The 20,742-nt window shown below is 43.1% G+C and overlaps 1 long non-coding RNA gene across 1 annotated transcript; it reads right to left on the bottom strand.

Moving 5' to 3' along the window:
* Positions 1 to 11,931: 11,931 nt before the first annotated feature.
* On the bottom strand, positions 11,932 to 20,624 carry LOC131591659 (uncharacterized). The gene is made up of 3 exons (XR_009280432.1): positions 20,370 to 20,624; positions 16,035 to 16,102; positions 11,932 to 12,240 (listed from the first exon to the last, which is right to left on the bottom strand). It is a non-coding gene; the product is annotated as an uncharacterized LOC131591659 (long non-coding RNA).
* Between the last annotated feature and the right edge of the window lie 118 nt (positions 20,625 to 20,742).

The raw sequence follows: 20,742 nt of genomic DNA, 5'->3' as shown, positions 1-20,742 counted from the left end.
AAAAATCAGTGTGCTGTTTTCAGGGCAGAGGGATACTGAAAACGGCAATGTCTGCAAAAAAAAAAACAAACAGCTGGACTCTCGAGAAAGTCCAAAAGATAAGGAAAATGGATTGTTAAGAGTGTCAAAGGCTCTCATTGTATCCACCAACCTGGACCCGTTGTTAACTTTTCAAGTGGATCTGGATCGAGGAGAGGTGTGTGTCTTAGTAAAAACAAAGACCTCTCGATTTGTTACTATGGGGTTAAATTAGTTTCTGAAAATGTTTCTTAAAATCTTGTAGAGGTCGGCCTCAAGAATGCTTGGTATTAGGGATGGTCTAGCAAGCTGAAATTTTTATGGTAAAGGGAGCTGGTACTTGGGGTCTCCAAGATACCCACCCAGAGATAAGATTCGTACGTGTTCGTACAAGGATGAGCTGACTCTCATGAAGCAATATCGATAAAGTTAATGAAGATTTATTAATGAAGCAATATTGATAAGGTTGTTATAGTGATTACTGCTACAGCTGAAATTGTATAAATATGTGCACTTTGGACAGAGACGATGGAGCTAGATTTGGGTTGCTGATACCCCTAGTTCCCGTGCACTTCAATAAAGCACCTTCAAATAATCATTCCTGATGTGTGTTCCTGAACGCTAACATTTTGGCGACCCGGATGGAACCCTGTGAGTGCTGCTGAGTGAGTTCGCGACCCGATCATGCTGCAGACGGCACCGAGGGATTCTCAGGAAGCCCATCCAGCCGCGACCGTCTCCGCCGCTCACAACATCCCTCTGAGAGAGGTAAGGTGCTTTTCGGTCTGGTCTGGTGCGTGCCGATAAGACGCGGTGAAAGCTTCGCACAGTTGGGCTAGAGGAATTCCTGGTATTCCCTAGGCGCCGTCTGTCAGACAACTGCGAAAGCATTGCAGGTTCAGCATCAGTGGTGTGTGGTGTATTGTAACTGTAATATGGAGAAGCTTAAGGGGATTTTAGGTGGCAATGCCCCTATACCACGTACTTCTCCTTTGGGGTGCTTATTGGCACATTGGGAACAGGCTAACTTTGGGCAAGATTTACGTAAAGTTGATTGATTATTGTAATACATGGCGGCCAGGATATGATCTGGACAGTGGGGAAAAGTGACCGAGAAATGGATCTTTGCAGTATAACACTATTTTACAGTTGATGTTGTTTTGTAAGTGAGAGGGAAATTGGGAGGAAGTTCCATATGTAGATTTGTTTTTCTATTTGCGAGACAAGCCAGAATGGCAGGCTGAGTGTGGATTGATGGTAGTTAAAGCATGTGTGAGTGATAAATGTGAGGTTTGCGTAAAAGGAAAAAGTTGTTTAGAGCACTTGGCATTAAAAGAAAGTTTGCGTCGGGGGAAAGAGATGGATGTTGATTTACAAGTGGTTTCAGCAGAACCAAAAGAACCTGATTCTGTTTTGTCTGCCCCCACTTCACCTAATCCTATTTCACCTAACCCTATCTTGCCTAACCCCACTTCACCTTTCCCTCTTTATCCTCCTCTACTGCCTTCACGTGATCGTTCTTCTCTGGGAGATGATCAAAATCTAACTGTGATACATAGAAATGTGAAAAATGTTGGGGAGGAGGATAGCAGTAGTGGGGATAATGATAATAAATCAGCGACACCGGTATCCCATCGGACTCGGTCAAAGCTTGCTCCGGTTCTGTGTAGAACGGGAAAAGATTTGGGCAGACAAAAGCGGACTGTGATTGCCCCCTTGAGACAAGGAGTAGGAGTAGAGGGGCCAGTGTTTGTGAAAGTTCCTTTTTCACCCACAGATTTGATAATTTGGAAACAGTCAGCTGGAACTTAGAGAGAAAATCCTGATAAAGTAGCAGGGGTGGTAAAAATGATTATGAAAACTCAGAATCCAGATTGGGATGATATACAAGTAATATTGGATAATTTAATGGACTACTGAGAAAGAGATGGTGCTTAGAGCAGCCAAGGAGAAGGTGAGAGAAGATCTCAGAATTGGGGTGGTGACAGGGACTTTAGATGAGAACTTTCCAACCGAGGATCCAGGGTGGGATCCCAATGCCTTTGGGGACATGTGGAGGCTGAAGAGATATCAAGAGTGGGTCCAGATAGGGGTTCGGAATGCTATACCTAAGGCTATGAATTGGTCTAAATTGTATGATCTAAGACAGGAAAAGAAAGAATCCCCTGCTGCATTTTTGGAAAGGCTTAAGGAAGCAGCAAGAAAATATACAGATCTTCAATTAGAAACAGAACAAGCGAATGTTCATCTTGCGTTCATTTTTCTTGGGCAGTCGCAGGATGATATTAGGAGAAAATTGCAGAAGTTAGGAGAGGACTTAAGGAATTTGAATAAATTACTTGAAGTGGCTTGGAAAGTATACAATAACAGGGAAAAAGAAGCTAGTAAAAAGCAGCAGCAAAACCTTTTGGCAGTGATACAAGGAAGGGAGAATCCAGGTTTCAGAGGACGCGGCAGAGGTGGTCGTGGACTGGGGAGGGGCGGACTTGGCAGAGGATGAGGGGGATCGATTTTGCCAAGATTAGGGTTAAATCAATGTGCTTATTGTAGACAAGAGGGGCACTGGAAAAATGAATGCCCAAATCAGTTTAACCAGGGCAATCAGTTCAATCAGAATCAAGATGCTTCGAAATTAATGGTGCTGAGGGAGTACAGCAGCTGACTAGAATCAGAACAAAAACCAATACAAGAACCTTTAGTAACTATACAATTGGGAGATAAAGAAGTAAAATTTCTGATGGATATGGGGGCTACATATTCTGTGTTAAATGATTTAAAAGGGCCAATTGGAGACAAAACAGCAACAATAGTTGGAGCCACAGGGAAGGAGGAGAATCGACCATTCCTGCAACCCCTAGATTTGTGTTTTGGAAACAAAGTTTTAACACATGAATTTTTATATATGCCTGAGTGTCCAATTCCACTTTTAGGACGAGATTTATTAGCAAAACTTGATGCAGTGATAACTTTTGAGAACGGGGAACTTTTAATGAAAATACCTGAATCAAAGACAGGACAAATTTTAATGATAAAAGAAAAACCAGACCCTGCTATCCCTCGGGAAGTAGAGGATGCAGTAATTCCCTCTGTATGGGAAACAGACATACCACGAAAATCTAAATTGGCACAACCAGTACATGTAGAATTAAAAGAAGGAGCAAAAGCTGTACAGGTTAAACAGTATCCTATAAAACCAGAAGCACAGCAAGGAATAGTAAAGATTATTGAAAAGTTTTTGAAGTACCAAATTTTAGAAGAATGTGAATCAGAATTTAACACACCAATATTTCCAGTGAAGAAAAAAAATTGTGAGTACAGACTAGTACAGGATTTAAGAGCAATAAATGGAATAACTAAAGATATTTACCCAGTAGTAGCTAATCCTTACACATTTTTGACATCCGTGAAAGAGAAATATAAATGGTTTACTGTAATTGATTTAAAAGATGCCTTTTTCTGCATACCCCTTGACAAAGAAAGTAGGAAACTGTCTGCCTTTGAATGGGAAAATCCAGAAAATGGAAGGAAAACCCAGCTCACCTGGACACGACTCCCACAAGGATGCAAGAACAGTCCAACACTATTTGGAAGCCAGCTGGCAAAAGAGCTGGAGATTTGGACCGAAAACGGGCAAGTTCCAAGGGAGCAATACCTGCTGTTACAGTATGTTGGTGATATACTGATAGCTACAGAGGAAAAGACAACCTGCATAAAGGTAAAAATTGAAATTTTAAATCATCTAGGAATGGGAGGATATAAGGTGTTTAAAGAAAAGGCACAAATTGCCCAGCAAACTGTGAATTACCTGGGATGTGAAATCTCACAAGGGCAACGTAAGCTGGGTACTAATCATATTCAAGCTATTTGTGCTATTCCAGAACCCCAGAACCTGCATGAGCTGTGAGTCTTCCTCCGGATGGCCGGATGGTGCCGCCTATGGATCATGGACTATGGACTAATTGCAAAACCCCTGTATGAGGCCCAGAAGACGCAGCCGTTTACCTGGGGCAAACCACAGAAGGAGGCCTTCCTCAAACTGAAGGAGGAATTGACAACTGCTCCGGCATTAGGATTGCCTGATCTATCCAAAGATTTTCAGTTGTTTGTACACGAAAAGCTGCGTCTAGCACTGGGAGTGCTGACCCAGTGTTTGGGAAGCTGGAAAAGGCCGGTAGGCTACTTCTCCAAAAAACTTGACAACGTGAGTGCCGGATGGCCCTCATGCCTACGAGCAGTTGCAGCCACTGTGATACTGATACAAGAAGCTAGGAAACTCACAATGGGTAGACATATAGATGTTTATGTGCCACACATGGTGGCCACTGTTTTAGAACAAAAAGGGGGCCATTGGCTATCTCCAAGCAGAATGATGAAATTCTAGGTAATCCTAACTGAGCAGGATGATGTCACACTAAAAACAACTAACCTTTTTAATACAGCTTTGTTCCTAGGTACCACAACTGAAGAAAGCCCATTGGAACACGATTGTGTGGAAGTGATAGAACACACCTGTTCAGCTAGAGCAGATTTGAAAGACGTCCCACTGGAACAAGCAGACTGGGAGCTGTTAACAGATGGAAGCAGTTTTGTGGAGAATGGGACCAGATACGCTGGATATGCGGTAACAACAGGTACAGTGGTGGAGGCAAAGGCCTTACCAGCAAACACATCTGCCCAACGAGCAGAATTGGTTGCTTTAACCAGGGCATTAGAGCTGAGGGAAGGGAAGAAAGTAAATATCTGGACTGATTCAAAATATGCTTTTGAAGTGGTACATGTACATGGGGCACTGTGGAAAGAAAGAGGACTGCTGTCTTTTCAAGGCACACACATTAAACATCAAGATACAGTCCTGCAATTAATAAAAGCAGTACAAAAGCCTGAGCAAGTAGCAATCATGCACTGCAAAGCTCACCAATCAGGAAGCTCCAAAATTCATGAGGAAAATCGGAAAGCAGACTGGACAGCCTGGCAAGTTGCTCGAGAAGTGCAAACTGCAATGGCATTGATACCTTTAAAAACTAATGTATCTCAATTCAATTTACCTCCAGAACCAAAATATTCAATAGAGAATGAGAAATTGGGATGCTCACTGAATGCACAGAAGAATTCAGAAGGGTGGTATGTAACTACACAGGGACAAATAGTGGTACCCCCCTTGATAATGAGAGAAGTTCTACAAATTAAACATAACGAATGTCATTGGGGTGCAGAGGCATTGGTGAAATTGTTAAAGTGAAATTTAATTTCAGTTCAGATGTTAACAATGGAAAAATCAGTAATGTCAAAATGTGAAATTTGCTTAAAGAACAATCCAGTGGCTAGATGACAGGCACAATTAGGGAAAATTCGGGTAGGAGTAGAACCAGGAGATTATTGGCAAGTAGATTTTGTAGAATTACCAAGAACTCGAGGATACAAATATCTATTGGCAGGGGTTGACACATTTTCAGGATGGTCAGAAGCTCTTCCCTGTCGCACAAACCAAGTAAAGGAGACAGTCAAGTGGTTACTGGAAGAAATCATTCCAAGATTTGGGGTGCCTCTAGGAATATCATCAGATAGGGGCCAACATTTCATAGCCACAGTAGTGAGGGAGGTAAGTAGGTTGCTGGGAATAGCTTGGGCTCTCCATACACCATGGAGACCCCAATCCAGTGGACAGGTAGAGAGGATGAATCAGACCTTGAAGAGGCAAATTAGCAAAATATGCCAAGAAGCTAAATTGCAGTGGCCACAAGCTTTACCAATAGCACTGCTGAGGATTCAGATAAAGCCTAGAAGCGGGGTGTCAGTCAGTCCTTATGAGATATTGTATGGGAAACCATATGAATCCCCTGAACCTAATCCAAATGTACATGTTACAGGGAAGCAAGAGGTGTATAATTATGTTCTGTCTCTTGGAAAAGCTCTAGCTCGACTTCGGAGCACCTTTGTGTGGAATAGGCCGCTGACTCTTGAGAATCCAGTTCATGACATCCCCCCGGGAGATGAAGTGTACGTTAAAACCTGGAATGAAGAACCATTAAAAGAAAGGTGGAATGGACCTTATCAGGTACTGTTAACTACCTTTACAGTGGTCAAAGTAGCTGGACTGGATCTCTGGATACATTACACCAGAGTGAAGAAGATTTCCCTTGCACTGTGGACTGCGCAAACTGTAGGACCAACGAAGCTGCAGATAAAGCGGGTTTGATTGTTTCAAATGTCTAGGTTGCTAGTGACTGTAATGGTGATTATTTTATGGCCTTTAGTGCCATCAGTTGGAATCAATGTTACTTTGGGATGTGAAATGCAAAAGGATCAGCTGACAACTCTTCGATTTAGAATGAAGAGGGATGTGGGGGTGCAGCCAGAAACACAAGTGATAAAAGTCTCTAATACTATCCAGGCAGAAAATGTGATGATTGGATTAATTAAAGATTTTGCCAACATGCAAAACACCAGCAAAATAACTGCCTGTCTGCCAATACCAAAGGCAGTAGGAAACCAAATAAGTTTGGGAATTATAACATCGAAATTACCTGAAATACAAAAGAATAAAAATGAAAATGTGAGCTGTGTATTGCAAATAGATTACGAGTACCGAAATAAGACAGTGTATGAAAATGCTGTGAAGCCAAAGTATTCATCTATATGGGATTGTCATGAGAATGGAGGAAAGTATGAACCAAAACGAGGCTGGTATGGGGGATTAGGGAATTATGGATGGTGTTATGAAAAGATAGCAAAGGTTATTATAGAAAAGATTCCAGTGTCAAAATGGAAGTATGAAGGACAGGAAGGAAAAGATTGGGATGAAGCTTGGGACAGTGCATGGTCAGTGAGTGTGCTTCAGAAATTCCAATATATGGCAGATACCCCTTGGTGCATTAAGTGGGAAGGCTCTGAAAATGAAACAGATCCAGGGGTATGGAACACTGCAACCAGTAGCAGAATGGAGGCAGACAAAGTGAATTGGTGGGCATGTAACAAAACTTATTACTGTACTTCTGATGATGAGGAAATAAAACAAATGCCACCACTAGTGGCACTAGTCTGCAAATTGGATGTGCCTGCAGAGGAATCAAACATAAACAAGGTGAAATAAATTACAAGATAGGACAAGTGATCCAAAAGGTAGTATGTAGCAGAAGTACAATTCAGAGTCCAGGCCAATTTTTATGGGCAGCAAGCGATGGCACCTGGACAACACATTTGCCTGTAAGTGGAAAAGTAAAAGAGATTACTTTAGGCCTCCCCATCTTATGCCCAGTTTGGAAAAGGTCCCCATTTAAAGGAGAACATGAACTTCTGCAAATAAGGACGAGACGAGAAGTTCAAGAAAACAAAGCTGAGGATGAAGAAAATGGCAGGAACCCTCCAGTAGTGTAAAATTTGAGTGGGCTCTGGAATCCTTGTTTGGTCCAATAGCAAATTATAATAGAAAGATGTTGTACAAACTTACAGGTCAGGTAGAAAGATTGGCAAGTTACCAAAGAAGTGTAATGATTGTGTAAGTAGAGATCCTTTTGTTCGCCTAAACATACAAGATACGATGCTTTGTAAAGCTATGCTTTGTGGAATCAGGATGAGGTTGAAGGCTGCTTCTGACGGTTGCATAAATTATTAATGCCCTTGCGAGCTTTCTTGAATTCCAGAAAGCAACCGAGATAAGCCTTAAAAAGAAAAACAGTGAGAAAAGGTCAAAGGGCGGACTGAGGAAGACTCTGGATCTTCATATCGCTACCACCAGGAGGCAGGGAAAGACCCCCGAACAGCCGGAGACACATGCACAGAGACATCCAAGAAAGGACACGTAACCTGGAAGCTGGATAGCTTAAAAGGGGGAATATGGAAACTAGTGGTGCGGCAGTTTCGCGGAGACGGAACTCCCCTGCTCCCCTGTCGCCCAGCGCTGATCTTTTGCTTATTGCTTGCTTGCTGTAATTAATAAAACTTTTCTTTGATTGAACCATATCACTCTCTTGAGTGCATTCATAACAAGAAGGATTTAGAGAGCTAAATGTACAATTACAAGCCACAACTAAAATGACCCTGCAAAACAGATTGGCTTTAGATATGTTACTGTTGAAAGAACACGGAGTATGCGGGTACCTAAAAGGACAAATTGATCACTGCTTCATCCACATCCCAAATGTAACTGCAGATGTAGAACACGACATTAATCAATTAAAACAAATTGAACAGGAAGCACAGAAAGAGAGGGAAGATCTGACCACAAGTTGGTTGGATAGAAGTTTTGAAGGGTTAGGATGGAATGTGAGTTCATGGATCAAATCTATTATTGAGAGTTTGAAAATCCTACTAATTGTGTTCTTAGCAATCTGGTTAATCCATGCAGTTTTGAAAGGAGAAATAAAGAGTATCCTGGAACCAGAAGATAATAAAGGCACTGACACGGGACAGAGATCCACATCCGCATTTGTCATCTCCAAGTCCTCCAGAGTGTAACAACGCTTATGACAACTGTGGATTCGAAGATGAACATCAAGTATAAACTCAGAAGAAAAGACTGTATATAGTGAAAGCATTAAACTTATTATAGTAAAGTGAAATACTTTCAAAGGGGGGAAATATGTTACTATGGGGTTAAATGTTTCTGAAAATGTTTCTTAAAATCTTGTAGAGGTAGGCCTCAAGAATGTTTGGTATTAGGGATGGTCTAGCAAGCTGAAATTTTTACGGTAAAGGGAGCTGGTACTTGGGGTCTCCAAGATACCCACCCAGAGATAAGATCTGTACATGTTCGTACAAAGATGAGCTCTCATGAAGCAATATCGATAAAGTTAATGAAGATTTATTAATGAAGCAATATTGATAAGGTTGTTATAGTGATTACTGCTACAGCTGAAATTGTATAAATATGTGCACTTTGGACAAAGACGATGGAGCTAGATTTGGGTTGCTGATACCCCTAGTTCCCGCACACTTCAATAAAGCACCTGCATATAATCAATCCATGATTATGTGTGTTCCTGAACGCTAACAGCATTGTATAATATAAAGTTGTATATAAAAATATTATGCATATACATATATATAAGGTGATCACCAAGCATTACTACTGTAATTACTATCAGTTTCTGCAAAATGCATTTCTTTAAAATGGAATTGAAAAATTACATAATTAACCTTGTGCAAGTTTCTTTCATTCTTTAACTTTTTCCTTCATTTGCACAAGTATGTTGTAGATTTAATTCAACAGAGTTTTCAGTAATCTCAAAGTTAAGCTGAAAGAGATCCAGGTAGTGGATGGTTGATTAAATTCTAATTTTTAGGAATTTTGTTTAAGGACAGTAAGCTAAGGATATCCCTCAAGTTTAAAGCTGAGGCCCTGGCCAGGCCTTGACTTTACCTGGATGGAGAATTTACCAATAAGCCCAGATGTTTTCTGCATCAAAACAATGTTCAGGTCAGTTTGACTTGGCAATCAGTAAATTAATATAGCAGCTGAATCTTTACAGTGAGCTTGGAGAATTGTTATCCAGACATGATTTTCCAATCTGCCACTGATTTATCAGCTGTTGTAGACTCTGGGATGATGATACATTTAGTACATTAAATAATCTATACTATAGATTGGTTTGGATCATTATAATATCCCATGATATCAATTGTACATCTTCTTAACATGTTCTGTTAATTGCTGTTTGATAAATTCTGTTAATTCTGTTGATTGCTGTAAATGTGTTATTTACTACATGTATACATGTGCATGTGTTTTGATGATTTTTCATGTTCATAACAAAAAAACAAATATCTTACCTTCAATTACAAAAAAAGGGGGGAACAGAGGCTACGCCTCAGAAGTATAAAAACCTTAAATACTTTAAATTTTCGAAAAAAAGTGTAAAAAATCTTATATATACTGCTAATTTTATGAACAGTTCTTTCTGAACAGTTCTTTTACAAAACCAACTCCGCCAATTATTAGGCATTCTTCTAACAGTACTCAAGTGAAGTTGGGAGAAAATCCTTTGGTTCTAGTCAAAAATCCAAAACCAACATAAATCAAAAATCCATTTCAATTAATAATTTGGAGGAAAGTGTATGTTTGTGTATTCACAGGTTCAAAGCAGAAGTGACTTCCTAGCGAAGAACGGGGAAACTTATCAGCCACAGAAACAAGTAGACAACCCCAAGAGCAAGAGAGCGAACACGCAGACGTGAACTGCATCAAGACCACAGTTAATGGCGGGCGGCTTTTGTTCCACATGCACTAGCAGTGGACTTCGGGTTTTGTGTGGGGGAAATTGGTATTGTGACGCCTCGTTTGTAAAAGCATGGTATGAATTGTGTTAAGATTCAGAATCTTGCACGGGAGATAAAGGCATTGAATATGAAAGTGAATCAGGTATCACCCTTGAGCCTTATCACTTTGTTGATCGCTTTAAGTGATGCGATCTTACCTGCATCACTTTTGGTCAACTCAAAAGAAAGTGTATGAGTGACTCTGACCAATTAAAAAAAAAAAAAAAAAAGTATCCCTCCAGAGACTTTCATAGTTCATTTTGAATTTTACTAGTGAATAGGGTATCAGGCTGTGATTCCCCCTTGAGGAACCCTATAGACCTAGAGAATTGAAAATCCTTACCTCAGTGAGGATGAATTTCTGTATAATATTCAATTTTTCTATATCAAAGCAGAACAAAGATAAAATGATAAAAGTCACTCCAAAACATGCTTTATACAAAGAGGCGACATCTTGGTGTAATTCTACATCAGTTTTAGTCACACCACCCAATCATGTTCCATTGCAATTACCAAAAGAGTATTTCCTCATTTGTGAAAATAGCGTTTGGCTCGCCATTTCATCAAAAGTTAATGGTAATCCATACAGCAATGAAAACTCTCTGCTGACATCCAACAGAAAAATGATAACAGAATGGAGTCACAGAGCGAAAAGATTTGTCAATCAGTATACACGTGATTGTGATGAGTTGAATTCATAAAATTTCAGACAAAGAGATAACAGCTCTCCTTTTACCTCAAGTAGCTTCAATAGAAACCTTGAAGCAATTAAACAAATTAAGCTGCTAGTTAAGCAAACAATTTAGATCCACCTCTCTCACTTTGAGTGGGTAGTTAACTGATACTCAAAGTGTGAAAGTGTGAGACATGCCGCTCTGCAAAACAGCAGCAATCTCTTTTCTCTTATTAACGTATAAACATAAGTGAAAAAAAAAAAAAGCCAAACATGGAGTTAGAAAAGTCAAGGCTGAATGGTTTCTTCAAACAGTTGAATCTTATACCATCATAAGATCATAAAAAGATAAGTATATTCATATTAATTGTTATTGCAATAATCCTTGTGTTTGTATCTGGTCTATTTCATTTCATCCAACAGATAATAGACAAGACCGCTAAGGAAGTGCTCTTAATTCAAAACAGAAGGGGGAGATGTTGGAGTCAGAGGCACACAGTGTGTGCCCTTATCTCTGATACCTGGTTCTGACATCCAAGAAAGCACTGAATTTCATATAACATCCTGAAAACAACTGTTAAAGTTAAATAGAAAATCTAGAAGTGTGAATGTGTAAATTAGAAAGTTTTCTTAAGTCACTGGGTGAAAAAGTTAAAGTTTGGAGTTTAAGTTACTTTAGAGAACAGAAGACAAGATGGAGGATTTAGGGCATTGTCTCTTGTGCTTCTTCTTTTTCTTCATCTTCTTCTAGAGGTTTTTCGGCAGTAGTAGGTGATTGGATAAGAGATGCCGCAGCGCAGCACACAGGTGTTGAGTCATTGGGTCACTAAGAAAAATAATTTACTTGGCATCTGTTAATTGGGTAAATGGACATGTAAAAGACCTTGAAGAAAATCCTTGTTAGCCATTTTGCGCCTTTCTATCTTCGTGCACATAGCTCCTTGTACCTTGTATACATGTAATGCAGATAAGAAAAGAATAAACAACCAATTCCGAACAAGAGAAAAAACTGCCTCCTTCTCATCAATTTCAGTTCAAGGGGAGAAAGAACCTAACCATGAGTGTCCAATAGAGACAAGCCTGCAGTGGGATTCCTACCAGACAGGTGGACATAGGGTCTTTTGCTGCTGCAGTGGACAGGCAGATATTGTCTTGTTAAAGTGTGTGTGCCAGGGTCACCCAGTTGTTCTGTCGTGGTTGAGGGACGATCCAGGCAGCTGCTAGGCAGCTCAGCGCAAGCAGGATGACAGCTGAGGTAAGGCTCATGATGTGTTTGACTGTGAGGTAGGTTTCTTCTAAAAGAAAAGAAACAAACATTTTTTAAAGCATATTCACAGTCAAGGTAAGCAGGTCAGAGAATAGCCAGAGGTTAGGAAGGTTTCTTCTTGTTTTTCCAAGCGGCATCTTCGTTTGGAAGAGACTGCCACTTGTCTCTCTTCTTCTGCTGGGGCTGGGTTTTTGGGAACAAAAGGCTTTACCCATTTCTGAGGTATCCATCGGGGGCCTGTAGGGGTGGATACACATGCGTAACCATGCCCCCAGGCGACAAGTTCATAGGGGCCCTTGGTTTGCCAAGTTTCAAGGTCCCTGATTAAAACCAGTGGATGCTGCGATAATTTAAACTGATCACCACTGTTAAAATGCCGAGTCACTGGGGGACTAATGTTTTCAAATGAACAGTGCAGGAAATTGATGGTAAACATAGCTTTGCAAAGCTTTTGCTGTGGAGACATCCACACTGTCCCATTACCTTGCCTGGCTAGGATGTGTTTGAGCGTCTGGTGGGTATGGTCAATCACAGCTTGACCTGTGGAGGAGTGGGGGATGCCAGTTTTATGGTCCCCTCCCCACTGCTGGACAAATTCCAGGAACTCCTTAGATTTATACGCTGGGCCATTATCAGCTTTAATTTCGCTAGAGATCCCCAGCACTGAAAAGGACTGTACTAAGTGTTGTTTGGCATGTACAGATTTTTCTCCCACATGAGCAGAGGCCTACACTGCTCCTGAGTATATATCAATACTCACATGTACATACTTAAGGCAACCAAAACTGGGAATGTGTGTGATGTCTGTCTGCCACACCTCACAGCTCTTAAGGCCTCGAGGATTAACCCCGACGCCTAGTGATTGTTATAAATACACTCGAGAGAGTGTTAAAGTTTAATCAAAGAAAAGTTTTATTAATTATAGCAAGCAAGCAATAAGCAAAATACAGCGCTGGACAGCCGGGAAGCGATCCCGCTTCGCCGCGGCCGTGCTTCCGTTTTCCGTGTGCCTCTTTTTAATCAGTCCGGCTCTCCGGGCTCTCCGATGACGTGTCCTTTCTCGGGTATTTCTGCGCATGCGTCTTCATTGGTCTAGGGGTTCGTTTTTTACCTTATCTTCCTTTAACCTTTCTTTACTGTTCTCTGTAAAGGCTTAGCTCAGTAACTTTCTGGAATTCAAGGAATCTTAGCAAGGACATGATAATTATACAAACGTCAGTAACTATGCGTCAGTAACAATCTTGATTTTACAGAACATAGCATTACAGAGTATCATATCTGCATGTTTAGTCGAACAAAAGGGTCTCTGTTTATCACAGTGATGGCACCGCCTGGAGCTGGCAACTGGGACAGGTGGCCACAATGGCTTTAGCCTGACCTTGTGTCAGCTGGAACTAACGCATCAGTCCTGGCACATTTTGATGGTATTGCTGGTGACTCAGCTTAGCCTGTTGAAATACATCTGGGAGATATACCTTTTTGGCTGGGGCAGCAAGGGAATCCGCCTTCCGGTTCCCCTCAGCGATTTCACCTGGTAATTCGGTATGAGATCTTATGTGCATCACATAGAAAGGATGCTCTCAAGTTGAAGCCAAATAAACCAGTTTTGAGAGCAGTCTAAAGAGGTGTTCATTCTCAATGTCCTTGAGAACTGCCTGCTCTGCTCTGGACACCACCCCTGCTCCATAGGCTGAGCCAGTAACCAAATTTATCAATTCTGAAAACTTCTCAAAGGCTCTCACAGCCGCAGCCAGTTCAGCTATCTGGGGTGAGCCCTCTACAAACTCAACATCAGCTTCCCAAAGCTGAGTCTGTGGATTTCTCCAAGTCATCACTGACTTGTGAGAGGTTCCAGATGCATCAGTGAACACTGTGAGAGCCTTTCGGCTGCTTTTCTCATGAGGAATGAGGTGGAATTCCTCATGAAACAATATGTGTGATGGCACGTGGACTGATATTTGCCCACTATAGCTGTCCAGAGCTAACTGAAGGTTAGCATTACTCTGCAGCAGGTGATCAAACATCTCTTTGGTCAGTTTCTCAGGAGAGTGTTTGCCTTCTCTAGAGTCTGACTGGGAGGTGAATGCACATAAAGTCATAACCTGCCAGTTCCTACAGCCTTACCCTGGCCTTTTAGATCAGCTGAGCCATCAGCTCTTTGTGGTTTGGTGATAGTTTTGGGTCTTTGATGGGACCGGAAGACCCACTCTATGATTAAGAGTGCATCTCTCTGCCCCTTGGCCCACTGGAATATCAACCCATGTAGATGTGGTTGGTTTCCCAGGACAATAAATTTGAAAGGCAGCTCAGGCTTGAAGCGATGTGCCTATCTTTCTGTCAAGGCCCTTTGTGCTTTTTCAATTGAGGTTTTTGCTTCTGGAGTCAGTTCCCTGGGCAACAGCAACTCTCTGTCTCCTTTCAATAAATTGAGCAGGGGTCTCAGGTCTTCATTAGTAAGACCTAGCCAGGGTCGGACCCAGTTCAAGGACCTGCACAGGGAATGAAGATCTCCTAGGTTTTTAGGATTACTAATGATTTCTAATTTCTGCGGCATAACAGTCTGTGCAGTGATCTCCAGGCCCAGGTATTTCCAAGGCGGCATCTTTTGAACTTTGTCTTCCTGCATTTGGAACCCAGAAGAGGTTAAAACTTTAACCACTCAGTCAGGGGTGTCATGCAGCATGTTGTTATCGGGATAGCACACTAACACGTCATCCATGTAGTGCAGGATGATGGCATCTCTTTTTTCAGCACAAACAGGGGATAGCAATGACCCCACATACCACTGGCAGATGAAGGGACTGGCTTTCATCCCCTGAGGTAATACTGTCCAGTGGTATCATTTCATTGGGGCTTCCCGGTTAACTGTGGGGATTAAGAAAGCAAACCGTGGTGCATCTGCTGGGTGTAGTGGAATTTGGAAAAAACAGTCCTTAATGTCCAGGACTGCTAGTTGCCAATTTTTTGGGAGCATTGTAGGAGAGGGCATCCCTGGTTGGAGAGATCCCACGTCTTCAATCTTTTTGTTTATTTCTCTCAAATCCTGCAGGAGGCGCCACTTATCCTTCCCTGGCTTTTTTATTACAAATACTGGGGAATTCCAAGGGCTGGTTGTTCCTACTATGTGTCCCTTGGCTAATTTTTCTTCCACTAATTTTTCGAGTGCCCTGAGTTTCTGTTTACTGAGAGGTCACTGTTTCACCCACAGTGATTTGTCATTTAGCCACATTAACTTTTGGGTAGGGCGCTCTACAGTGGCCCCCTCTAAAAATTCTTGGGGGTTTTAGGGATGGTTAGTTTGATTCCCTACTGGGACATGGTGTCTCTCTCCCACAGGGGGCACTTGCAGTCAGCGACAAACGGATGGACACAAGCCAATCTTCCATCTGGCCCCTCAATCTGAACAATGCTCTTAGAGATTTTTGCCAATTTCACCCCTCCAACACCCTGTATTTTGCCTACCACGGCTTGCAATTCCCAATGTGAAGGCCACACCCTTTCAGGTATGATAGTCACATCTGCCCCAGTGTCAATCAACCCTTCTACATGGAGATGTTCTGATCCATGTGTCAGGCTGCACCCCATAATGGGCTTGTCCTCGCCAACCACTTCTGCCCAGTAAACTCCTGGTGCTTTATCATTTACTGGGACTTCTGTTGGTACAGGGACCACTTGGGCTATTATTTTCCCCTTGATCAAATAGAATGGTGGTTGTGGACATCTTGCTAGAAGAGTGAGATGTGTTAGTCCTCCCTTAATTGTCATGGGGGCTATTTCTATTTCTAGGGGTGTGTGCTGTGTTTCCAATAACAAAATACCTACTATCCAGTCCTGCAAGGTCTTGTGAATTGTCCTGTAGATCCACTCCAATGACTGTCCAACAGTCAGATCTGAAATGAAAAGCTTCAGCAGTTACAAATCTGGATTGCTTTTGCGGTTGCCAGATCTTATTAGGCATGTGTTCCCCACAATTATGTTTCTGCAGTCCTCAACCCCGATCCCCCTTTCCCCCTTTTTATTAAAAGAGAATCTTTTTTCTGTTTCAGGTCCATCATTTTGGGTCTTGGCGCTTGATGGAAAAGCACTTTTTTTCTAGTTTTTCTGTTGTTTGGCTACAGCTTCTTTCTGGTGTTTCCCTTGTTGGTGGTTTTGAGGACAATTTTTTGCGAAATGTCCTGGCTGCTTGCACTGGAAGCTGGTGATGTGCTGTAGCTGTTCTGGTGAAATCTGTGGCTTGTTCATTCCTGGTGTTGCAGCTGCCACAGTCCTTGGATTTATTGGTCCTTGTTTCTTGTCATGTGCACTGTACAGATCTGCTTTCTTGGCACAGTCCTGAATCATGTCTGCTATGGTGGGTGGAGGATGGATGGGCAGATTTAAAATCACTCTGCGGCAGGCCTCGGCATTTCTTTGAGCCATTTCTTTAATCGGTTCTGCTTGTACAACTGGTTCTTGTACCTGTTGTATATGTGTTCTAAGCAGGTCAACAAACTGCAAAAAACTTTCTGATGGAAACTGTTTAATATTAACATAACTGACTTGGGTTTCAAGTGTTGGTAATTTATTGTAAGCTTTTTCTGCTTCATCACAGATCTTATCTAAAATAGGTTTTATTAGAACTTGCGCCTGGTCTTCAGGCTTGCTCTACCTCTCTTCCCCACATAGATTCTCAAAGGTAATTTCATTATTTTCTGCATCTTTTGAATCCTGCATGCTTTGTTTGAGTTCCTCTAGGAGGTCTTTTAATGACCTTTTCCATGAGCTTTCCCAAAAATCAAATTCAGTGGTGGTTAGGAGGCACCTGAAGAAGTCTTTGAGGTCAGCAGGAATTAACTCCTGAGATTTTAAGGTAGCTTTAATCATTCTTTTTAGTATTTCACTATTTTTGCCAAATTCACATTGTATTTTGCATATCTCTCTGATATCATGGTAAGAGAAAGGCTGATATTGTCTATTAGTTATTTTTTTACCAGTAAATACCACAGGTGTAGCTGTAGGTATGTCTTTGTTTTCCCCGGAGCCTGTATCTCTGGGGTTTCCCCACCCAGCCCCTCTCCCACTGGGCTCTGGGAGCTCTGCTTCCCCACCAGGTCGGTGAAGGGACCCAGCCCCACCCCCAGCAGGCCCAGGGGGTCTTGCCTCACCCCCGGGTCCATGGAGGGACCCACCCACACCCCCACAGGGGCTGGGCAGGGACCCATCTCCCCCCCTCCCCGTGGGGACAGGGGGCAGGGGAATGGGGAACAGGGTTGCAACATTTGGATGTGGGACTGCAGGGTGATGTCATGAAGGGCAGGGGTGTGTTAGAGTGAGCAGAAATGTGTGGGGGCAAGAAGGGGTTATGGGAGGAGTAGGGGAACTGGGCGAAGATAGGTGGGTGGAAAGGGTCATGGGAAGGGGGAGGGAGATATGAGGGTGGATTCTCTACATGGCTATCTGGCACATGGTCAGTGCCATCTTGGATCCCAGACACGTGGAGATAGGGGGGTTTAATAGTTGGAATATGGGGGTGCAGGGAAAGCTCTCTGATAGCTTGCGGGACAACATCAGAGATGGGGGGCTGAATGAGTCACATGGAACCAGCAATGGCATTGTTACAGTGCATTTCCTGAGTTTCTGGATCTGTTCTATGTGTCTTTTTCAGCTCAGGGGCAGACGGTTTAGGGGAAAAAGTAGGGGAAACTAGTGGGAGTTGCAGTGGCTGTTTTTTTATTTCTTTTTCTCTGTTAATTAATTTTTTTAGAATTATAAGAAAAACTGGGATATATTTGAAGCAGTTTTGTCTCTGTTTTCTACTTTAAGTGTTAAGAAATTGCCAATTTTATCCCATGCAGAGATAGAATTTACTTCTGACAAATCGAGCTGTCAAATGTTATGGGAAAGCCATGAGATAAAATGTTTTAACTTTTTTCTTGAAACTTTAACATTTATGGTACTTAAAAATTCTTGCAATTTGGATTTTAAATTTGGTTGGGGTGTAGACAGCTTGGATCCCACTTCTCCTTTTAACAATGTATTAGCACAACTCGTTTTTATCTTGTTTTACTGCAAAATTAACTAACTCAGCAGTGGCAGGCTTTCTTTAGCTCACCCCTACACACACATACACTGGGGTAAGATACAAATTGCAAAGCTTAGCCGCGGCTACTTTGTTGAGATGCTAAAAACCATGTGGCTGAAGCTGTGGAGGGGCAGAATGCTGCTGCCTGTTCCCCACGCAGCGGCTGCCGGCCCCGCCGCTGCAGTGTGTCCGTGCCGCGCGGCTGTCATGTGTAACATGCTGCGGCCGCCTCTGTGCTGAGCCCGTGGCTCGCACAGCCCCGGGCCACCCCCCACTGCTGCAGCCAGGCTCCGCACGGCTCTCGCAACTCCAGCTGCCCGCTGCTACCAGCGGGGACACTCCTGCTGCCAGCACAGCCTGCATTTGTTACAGCCGCTGACCCAGGCACGGGCCCAGCTGATCCGCTGGCTCGGCTCCTGCATGCTGCTGCACGGGCCATGCCTGGGACCCGCTCTGCCCGTTTCACACTCCCCACTGCCGTCGGCCGGTCTGACTCACCACTTTTACATTGTTGAGCAGTAAAACTGTTCTTCTTTGTGAAATCAACTCTCCCTGGGCTTGAGAAAGCTACCGATTTCTCCCTTGTAAGCTATACCTGTGTTTTAGCTTTTCAAGGTAGTTGACATGTCCAGGCTTCTGAAATGCACACGTCTGTTTCCAGCCGCTTTTGGGGGTCTCTCAGAACCCCACAATTGGGTGCCAACTGCTATTATTTCTATGTCCCCTGCTTCTCTGTTACCACTGTCCGCCCAGCTGCAGCCAGGGAAACAGGAGAGATAGTATAGCATGGAACAGAGGAACTAAAAATGAGGCTCTTTCCCTTGCTGAGATGGAAGTTCAGCTTTATTCTTGTTCTTAGGATCCCGTGGAGAAGGAGAGCAGGAGGAAAAGAGGAAGAATATTGATAAGCGCGTCTTTTTGAAGGCAGGGGGAAGAGGGTAGCTTACATTCACACAGCCAATAAGGGGAACTGGGGAGAAAGAGATAAGAGGGGAGAAGCTTACATTCTACATTTTGGGGGTACAGTCTCAGGTCATACCATTTTTCTAAATGCATTATAACACAGACCCATTCCTGCCCGGAGTGTTTGAGCTTATCAGTCGTTTCATGGGCATTGTGGAGGAAACCTGCCTGCGATGTGAACAGGTGAATGATCTCCTTTCACTAGTGGCTGAGCTTAGGGAAGAAGTTGAAAGACTAAGGAGTATCAGGGAAAATGAAAGGGAAATAGATTGGTGTTCAGCCCTTCCATCTTTAAGGGAGGCCCAACAAAATCAGAGGACTCATGCCTCCCACTGTCAGGCCATAGAAAGGCACCTGGTAGATGAAGGGGAGTGGAAATGTGTAGAGAACATTTTAACAGAAGGTGGGCATGATATTTTAGTAAAGGCCTGTCTGTACAAACCAGACTTTGGTATAAGTCGTGATATTAAAGGCTAATGTCCTTGAAACTTTCCTGCAGGAGAGAGGATGAAGCAAAACAATATCCTTGTGTATGAGAGAAAAAATGTAAACCTGTGTGTATTAGCCAATGGTAACTTGCTTAGCCCACGGACCCTGTAAAACCCTATAAAAGGTGTGCTAAAGATAGAAATAAATGGCGTTCACTATATTTCTGTGAAGACTCGTGAATATCTGGCGCTCCAAACAAGGACCCTCTGCGGGCAGAGGCGACGGAGTGGATCTGCATGCGGATAGACGCGGGAGCAGATCAGAACCGGGTAGGCAGGCTCAAAAGGAGCCTAGATGAGGAAAGCCGAGGGCGGAAAAGCTGGGGCGCGGATCGAGGGCGCATCAGGCGGAGGGATCGCTCTTCCGTCCCTGTCCGTGGCCACACAAAAAATGGAAGTGGAGTTTGCGGCAGCATGGAAACTGCTTCTAAGCATTATCGTTAAATGAAGCGAAGCAGTCAGGGAAAAGGACCTGGAAAGGCTCGTTGTATGGGCTAAAGAAAACGGGTGCTTGGCGGTGTCCCCACCGCTTTTTGCAGTTGAAGAATGGAAAGATATAGGGGATCTGATGCAGGAAAAGGCGATTACGGGAAAGAGCAAAGACGCGGTAGCGCTCAGTTCGATCTGGAAAATTGTGTTGAATACCTTTAGAGATATGAAGGTGGAGTCCAGGGTCGCAGCCGCTGCCTTAGAAGCCATGGCTCAGCCCGAGACGGACCTGCCGCAGTCACCTCCTGCCACATCAATCAGCTGTCTGGGTGCTTTCTTTGGGGTTGGGCACGTTCGGCCAGTGAAGGGGCTCACAGGAAGGCAGTGTAGCACCGTATCAAAACTTTTAAAATCTCAGGGGTGCTCCGGGGCGGCTGAATCCGCATCAGCAGAGCCCAAACCGAAAGTTACTCCGCTGTATGCGGATGTAGAAATGATTCATATCCGGAAGGAGACGGCGCCAGCCCCAGCTGGGCGGAGCCTCATACGTCATCAGAAATCAGAGACCCAGATTTCCAGCCCCCATCTA

Source organism: Poecile atricapillus, chromosome W, assembly GCF_030490865.1.
Source record: "Poecile atricapillus isolate bPoeAtr1 chromosome W, bPoeAtr1.hap1, whole genome shotgun sequence".
Lineage (NCBI taxonomy): Eukaryota > Metazoa > Chordata > Aves > Passeriformes > Paridae > Poecile > Poecile atricapillus.
This window is presented reverse-complemented; position numbering and strand designations above follow the sequence as displayed.